General features: G+C 33.7%; 1 pseudogene; it reads left to right on the top strand.

Moving 5' to 3' along the window:
* The first annotated feature begins 4,191 nt into the window (after window positions 1–4,191).
* LOC143654965 (olfactory receptor 4N4C-like) lies at window positions 4,192–5,117 on the top strand (annotated as a pseudogene).
* Window positions 5,118–8,748: the final 3,631 nt, after the last annotated feature.

Genomic DNA, 8,748 nt, shown 5'->3' with positions numbered 1-8,748 from the left:
AGGCTTTTTCTACATTGTCACATTTTACTGGCATTTGAAGGGACTTTTGAGATCATTTAATGTAACCATTTCTGATTATGGGTAAAATCTTGAAGATTTACACAATTGTTTAGTGCTTTATCTATCATCAATAGCAGCATCAAGGCAATATTTGACCATGCTTTTCAGTCTCATCTACATTTTTTCAGAACAAGTAAACACGTAGTTCCATAGTTACATTTTACACTCCAACTTTTGGAAACTTTGTTAAATATATCATCTCATTATAATTATATTAATGAGATCTATTTTTGAAAAAAGTAAATCATGTCATTTTGTCAAGTTCACTTACAAGCAAAAAATATATCTGAGAGAATGAGAAATAATTAATATGCAATTTTGATTTGGTAAATGGCAAGAAGCTACCATTCAAGAGGAAATTGTCAGTACTGAAGAATGAATTGCATGTTTCTATTCTACAGACCAAGTATTTAGAATGGAAGTGGGTGGGGATCAGGTATATGGTTAATTATTGATTGAAAGAATTCTTGAAAGGAAACAGCAAAGAAGTTTTTAGATATAGAATACAAAGGAGTGACGATTAACATAGGCAACTAGAGAGAAAAAAATAGTATAGTGTCAAAAACATGGAAAGAGGTGAGAAAGAATAAAGGGAAAATGGTAAAGATGAGTTTAAAAACAAGAAAAGTAAATAGGAGAAAGTGCATGGGGTGGAGAGGGAGATGGAAAGAAATAGATTAACAGGAAAAAACATAATCAAACTTAGAAGAATAAACAAATAGCTTGATGATGATTGAAAATGAAGAGAAAAAGGTTGGAGAAATAAGGAAGGAAGCTTGAGGAAATATTTTAGAGAGAGATGGCAGGGCGAGCCTTGTGGATCTCTGTCCCTGCTTCTGCAGCTGCTCAGACCCCAATTTGGACTCCAGGCATGCACAGCGAGGGCCTGCAGGAGTGTGTGTGTCTCCACCCTAGGAAGGTGGAAAGCTCCTTTTCTTAGCCTTCCATACTTCTGTACAGTTTCATCACCGCTAAGAAAGGATGAATATCTGAATTAGCTGAAGTGACAAGTGATTAGAGATATAATGGCAAGAATTCAGATTTGTTTTTCAGTCACCTCTAAGAGCACATTCACACAATTTGACTGAAATGGATTTCTTTTCTCTGCCAAGGCCATAAATTCTGGAATTATCTTTCAGGAACATATTTATTTTCCTAAATTATCCTCAGTGTCTGGATCTTTGCTAACCTCTATTTCAGAGTCAGAGTACAGAAGTTTCTTAGGTTGAATTGGGACAAGGGAAGAGAGCAGATTATTGTTGTAAGGAATCAGTCTGTTAGGGAACAGTGGAAGAACAAGGTAAAGGAGATGAAAGAGGCAGAGTGGAAGAACCCATAACCCTCAATTTCAAAGACCTCTAGAGATTCTCTAATGTCTCAGAATTATCTCCAAAATGACCACCTCATAAATAACTCTTTCTACATGAGTATGTGAGATGCAGAAAACTTAAGAGTTAAGTGGAATGCTGCTTTTGATTTACTTCCTAAGAGCATGTTTTTACAGGCAGCTGGTAGAATGAATGCTGAGAAAAATAGCTCCCTCAGGGGGAAAAGTAAGAAGTGAGTTAGAACAACTAATTTGGAAGGCCTACAAATTTTTATTTTTTTGTGTGGGCAGGCACTGGGAATCAAACCCGGGTCTCTGGCATGGCAGGTGAAAATTCTGCCACTGAGCCACTGTTGCAGCACCTCAAAATATTTTTTATTAACATTTTGGTAAGGTTCCACTTTTTGTGCATGTGTTTTTGAGTGTGTGCTTTGTTTTGTGTACACTTACGTTCCAACGTGTTACAAGTGTCACTTTGACAAATTGTGCCTTTTACAAAAGGAATTCAGCTTTTTTAAGCTCATGGAAAAGTCTATATTAACCAGTTTATTCATCTCTAGAGATACATATGCACATACTTTTGACGTTTTCTAAAACATGTACTCTAACACCACTGATTCAATTTGTAATCTCTTATTTGGACCTTTCCATTTTTTTCCTCTTACTTCCCTTTTCACCCTTCTAATTGTTCTTGTTTATTCATACAGCCCTTCTAATGCTTTCTGTCAAAGATTTTCTTTCCCTTTGGTACTCTATGTTCTGCAGCACTTGTTAAAAACAAGTGTAACATGCTGTTTAATTAAACAGCATAGGAATATTGTTATATAATATATTGTTGTACTATGTTATAAACCAGCAATTTTAAAACAAAAGGTAACATCTATAATAATTTTTTTATTAAGTGACTTAAATGTATGTATATTTATTTATAAATTGTACACCATCTTACTAATATTTTATATATTATAAATCTTACAAAATAGAATTTTTAGAAGAATGGCATAGAGTTATATATATAACTTAATATATTAATATGCTTTTGCGTGTATCTACATGTGTTTTGTGTATTGATATTTCTTTTCCACTACTTAGTAGATCATCATATTCACCTTCTGGAATGATCATATCCCACTAAACAGATTGAACTTAAATGTGAATTTTGTCCACATTGACAGATGTTGTTTTTATTTAGACAGGGTTCATATTCTAATTCTAAATCCTTAACAGATGATGTCAATGAACAATATTATTTATTTATTTATTCATTTTTGGTTGTAAAAATAACATAAATTCACAAAAGCAATAAATTTCAAAGCATACTTCAACAATTTTACAGAGCAATTTCAGAGTTTTATGGGTTACAGTTCTACAATTTTAGGTTTTTCCTGCTAGTTGCTCTAAGAAATTGGAGACTAAAAGAAATATCAATGTAATGATTCGGCAGTCATACTTATTTGTAAATCCTAGTAGTCTGTTATAATTCCACCTTCTCCTTTGATCCTTCTCCCACTATTTATGGATATTTACATTATGCCCATTCCAACTTTTCATGTTGGAAAGGTCTGTCAATAATATGGAATGGGGGGAAGGAAATAGATGATGTTCTGGAGAGGCTGGTTCCTCTGGGATTCAGGACTTATCTGGCCTAGGAACCCAGTGGAGGTTGTAGATATCTAGAAAGTAAACAGGGCATGGAACCTGTGTAGAATCTCTGATAGAGCCCTAGATGATTTTAGGGTTGGTGCAATATTATTTTTGATTTTTCAATTGTGTATGAAAAAGTATCCATTGATTAAAGCTGTAATTAATAATTTATCTTCCTAAACTGAATAGTATAAATTTGCTTTCTTCCACCATTGCTAATTAGAGAAAAAGGGAAAATTATTCTAAATTTAAGTGATGTTACCAAAATTACTTTCCTTGTCTTTGAAATAAAATAGATGCAGGAGATAATTGAATTGTTTTATACTGGAACAAATTGTTTTGTAGTAACTGTTTTGATGAAGACTTTCCTTTATGTGTTATACTGGGTTTAGAAAAAGTGGTTGGGAGTATAAGTGTTTGAGACTCAGTTTTAATTAAGCTTCAGAAAAAAAGATGTGGGGTGGCTGCAGAAATTGTACACAGTCAACAATACAGTGACGTGACTACTCTGAAGTAGGTGAAAGGTAGAGTTAATATTTGGGAAACTATTGACCGTTTGCAGTCAAGGTTCATGAGTACACCAGACCAGAAAGAGGGAAATAAGGATTAAGAAGAAAATACAGAGGATAGGGTAAATAGTTAGCAGCCAGGAACTGGGAATTCCACAGAACTGAGGGAAAGAAATATGTAGGAAAATTTTGTGGATCATGTTCGTGAGGAGAAAAGGGTGGACAGTAAACCAAACAAGCAGCTAGGCTTCAGGCAGAGTACACCTGAAGAAACTCAAAGATCTTGATAATTGGAGTTATGTTTCAATCAAGAAACCTCAAATATAATTCAAGAAGTTGAAAATCCCAATATAGAGGATCCCAGATTCCTAGGGTAAAATGTAGTCCTATATAAGCACATGGCTGAGTGGAAAGAAGAGCTTGGCTTTGAAATTGGTTGTTTTCCCTTGTAGTTTTTTTTATTTCATTTTCAATCAGGATGTATGAGGGGAAAAGGGGTTTACCCTGACATTGGAGAGGTTGAAGACATGTATTCTGTTTATCAGAAGTGATGATATCAATGATGTTTAGCTGGCAAAGAACTATGGTCTAGATGAAAGAAGTTGAAAAACTAAATAACTTCTGCTTCTTGATATAATGAAGGTCAAGGCAATGGAAAAGGAGAACAGCACAGAGGTGACAGTATTCATCCTTCTTGGTCTGAGTGAGTCTCGAGATGTACAGTTTCTGGTTTTTGTGCTAGTTTTAGTTTTCTACCTCATCATCCTCCCTGGAAATTTCCTCATCATCCTCACCATCAGGTCTGATCCTGGCCTCATGGCCCCTCTCTACTTCTTCCTGGGCAACTTGGCCTTCTTGGATGCCTCTTACTCCTTCATTGTGGCTCCCAGGATGCTGGTGGACTTCCTTTCTGAGAAGAAGGTGATCTCCTACAGAGGATGCATCACTCAGCTCTTTTTCTTGCACTTCCTTGGAGGCAGGGAGGGGTTGCTTCTTGTGGTGATGGCCTTTGACTGCTACATTGCCATTTGTCAGTTCTTACACTATTCAACTGTCATGAATCCCAGAGTCTGCTATGGATTGTTGTTGGTCCTGTGGTTTGGGGGCTTTGTTCACTCTATAATCCAGGTGGCCCTCAATCTCTGCTTGCCCTTCTGTGGCCCAAACCAGCTGGGCAACTTTTTCTGTGATGTCCCTCAGGTCATCAAGCTGGCCTGCACAGACACCTTTGCTGTGGAACTTCTAATGGTCTTCAACAGTGGCTTACTCACCCTCCTGTGCTTCCTGGGGCTCTTGGCTTCCTATGCGGTCATCCTCTGCCATGTACACAGGTCCTTCTCTGGAAGGAAGAACAAGGCACTATCCACATGCGCCACTCATATCATTATTATATTTCTCATGTTTGGACCTGCCATCTTCATCTACACTCGCCCCTCAGGGCCTTACCAGCTGACAAGGTGGTTTCTCTCTTCCACATGGTGATCTTTCCTTTGATGAATCCTGTGATTTATACCCTTCGGAACCAGGAAGTGAAAATTTCCATCAGGAGGTTTTTGATTCGGCATGTGGTTTGCTGAATGGATTTTATAATGAGAATCCAAGAATGGTGGATGCCCAGCTAGAAATATTTTATTTAACAAATAAATGATTTTCATTGTGTCTCCTGTTGTCAGTACTAGTTTAGGCACTGTGAGAAAGATATGCATAGTGAGAGAAAACTTGAGATATTCAAAGAGTAGAAAGAAAACCAGGTAGTTGGAGTATAATGAGTAGTGTGAAAGACTTAGAGCTTAAATTTTACGAGACTGTAAGTGTCCAAACAAGTGAGGTCTTTAAGAGTGATAATCCCCAAGTACCAAATTAAGTCATCTGCCTCTAAGTAACCAAATATGACTACAAATAAATTATTGGGACTATTATACAATATTTCATGCTGAATAATTATAAATAAATAATATAACAACATCTTTAGGATGGACATAAAGCAGTGTTCATATAGAAAATTATAACTTTATGCTTATATTAGAAAAGAAGGAACTTATAAAATCAATGAATGAAGTTTCCATCTTAAGAAGCTAGAAAAGAAGATCATTAGAATCCCAAAATAAGTATAAGGAAAGAGGTAGAGGATAATACCTGAAATAAAAATGTTTATAGCCAAAAAGATGATCGTAACAGATAAACATCAGTGAGAATGATGAATTGAAAATGAGACCAAAGACACAAATTACCAATATTAAGAATCACAGAAGGGGACACTTCACAAATCCTATAGAAATTGAAATCATATTAAGAGAATATTTAATATGACAACAAATATATAAACTTAAAGAAAATTAACTAGTTCCTTAAAAACCACTACATAACCAAAACTTATATCTTTCTATATGAAGATATAGAAAATATGAATAACTATACATTTTAAAGGAAATGACTTTGTTATAAAAAAGCTTCACATCAAGAGCATTCCAGAGGAAGATGGTGTAAGTAGAGAACTCTCTCAGACATTTAAGGAATATAAAATTCTGATTGCACTCCCACTCATTCAAAAAATGTAGGAAGGGGTAGCATTTCCTAAAGTGTTTTATGAGGCTAGCATGTCTCTAATACCAAGCTCTGACAAGGACAGTAGAAGGAAAGAAAAGTCCCCATAAATAAAGTGTATGACTTTACACGTGCAGTTTTTAAGCAAGATATTAGCAAATCAAATGTAGCAAAATTCAAAGTTGGTTTCACATTTAAAAAATCAATCATTTAATCATGACATTCACTGAAGTTGAAAAACATCATGATTTTCTCTGTAGAGAAAGAAAAGGCCCTTAAGTTTTCAGACCCATTCATGATTTTTAAAAGTTTTCAACAGACAAGGAAGAAAAGAGAACTTTTCCAGTTCAATGAACTGCAGTTATGAAAAAATCTACAGCTATCAATATTAAAAATAGTGAAATTGTGAGTACTTTCTCCCTAAGGTCAGGAAGAAAGCAAGGATATATGCTCTCAAAAAAGATATAATACTTCTTTTCAGGATTATGCTAGATGTCCTAATCAGTGCAATTAAGTTTTTTTTTTAATGTGTTAATGTTGGAAGGGAAGGAATAAAAATTTGTTTACTCATAAATGCAAGATTATATGCAGAATATCCTATGGTATCTTCAGAGATACTTCTAGAACTTATCAGCAAATTTATCAAAGTCACAATATACAAGCTCAATATATGCTAAAAAATTTTTGCTGGGGATGTGCTGTAACTGGAACTTTTAATGGGTGATAAATAGTACAACCACTTTGGAAGACTATAGGTTTTTATATATGTAAACGTTACCAGCCTTCTAGCTAAGCAATTCTACTCCATATATTTATCAGTGTGATGGAAGACTTGCCCAAATATGTCGATTGTAGTAGTGCTTTTCATAACAACTCATCAATGAAACAACCCAGTTCATCAACAAAATACTGTGATAAGTTTCATATAATGAGATTCTACTGTATTTAGCAGTAAAAAATCTAATGACACATACAACAATATAAAGAAACCTCAAACATGTAAAAATCTAGAAACAAGAATATCTGTATGCTTTCATTTATATAATTTGAAGACACATTTATCATCTATGTTGATGGAAAACAGAACAATTTTTGCATCTCTTAGGGTGGATTGACAAAAAAAGCACTTAAGGACATTTCCTGGGTAATGAAAAGATTCTATGTATCAATCAAGGTTTTGATTACACACATTTTTCAAATATCTATCATACTGCATACTTGTGTACATAATTCTTAAATATAAATTAAACCTTGATCAATAAAAAGCAAGCACCGGATGTTTTTGATATTATTGTAAATTTCACCTTTTAAACATTTAGTATCTATGTTGTTTTGCTAGTACATAGAAACGCAATAGAATTTCATAGATCGACCTTATTTTCATTGAGCTGGAGAAACTAATTTTAATTTTTTCCTGTCTTTTTAAAATAAGATTTTAAAAATGTTTCCTCCACAGACATTCATGACTCTTGTGAATAAAGAATGCCTTATTTGTTCCTTTCCAAACTGAATGTCTTTTATTTCTTCAATACAATGTCAAAGGAGAGAAGTGAGAGTAAACATTCTTGCTTTATTCCCAATCTCAGAGACAAAGCATTCAGTCTTTCAGCATTAATATTTTATTAGCTGTAGTTTCACGAGATGCCGTTTTTAAGGGTGAGGATATTTTCTTGTATTCCTACTTTTCTCCAGGAATCTTTTTTAAATGATTAAATGATGCTGAATTTTGTCAGGTATTTTTTCTACATCTCTTGGAATGATCATGTTTTCTCTTTTTAGTGTGTTGATGTGGTAATTACAGAAGTTGCTTTTCAAATGTTGGGCTGTGCAAGCTAGGATAAATCCCATGTAGTAATGATTTATTCTTCTTTTGATGTATTCACAGCATACAGTCTTCTATAGTTTTGTGTTACTTGGGTATCAAAGTATTAAAGTGTTTGCATAGAATCGGTATTATTTCTTCCTCAAATATTTAGTCTAATTCATCAGGAAAAAAAATGTGGGGCAGAAATTTTCTTTGTTGGAAGATTTTTAACTATAAATGTTATTTGTTTAATAAGTATATGACTGATCAGAGTATATATTTCACGAGTTAGTTTTGTCATCATGCCTTTCATATTTTATACATTTCTTCTAAGTTACCAAATTTATTGGCATGAAATTACTTATAATGTTCCCTTCTTATCCTTTTAATTTCTGTACTATCTATGCTGATGTCGCTTCTTTATTCCAGATATTTATAAATTGTATAATCATTTTTGCTTTTTTCATGACACTCTGAGTAGTTTCATAAATATTGTTTTTACACAAAAATATATTTTGATTTAGTTTATTGCTCTTTTGCTTTTACAATTTTGCATATTCCATCTCTTATTCATATTATTGCATTCTTTCTGCTTTCTTTGGATTAAATGTCTTCATATTTTCTAATTACTTAAACTGAAAGACTATATTATTGGTTGAATTCTTTTCTGTTTTGAAATATATTGTGCTAATGTTCTGTTTCTGTCTAAGCACTGGTTCTCATTTTTAGTCAATTCCAAAATTTCCTAATCTTTCCTCTGAGTGTATTAGTTCATTGTGAAGATGTATGCTTTGTATGTGTCAAATATTTTAAAATTTAGTAGCTATATTTCTGTTAATTTCTAGCTTAATTCTATTATG

This window comes from Tamandua tetradactyla, chromosome 14 (assembly GCF_023851605.1).
Source record: "Tamandua tetradactyla isolate mTamTet1 chromosome 14, mTamTet1.pri, whole genome shotgun sequence".
NCBI lineage: Eukaryota > Metazoa > Chordata > Mammalia > Pilosa > Myrmecophagidae > Tamandua > Tamandua tetradactyla.
The sequence above is the reverse complement of the archived record's forward strand: the minus strand, read 5'-3'. Positions and strand labels throughout refer to the sequence as shown.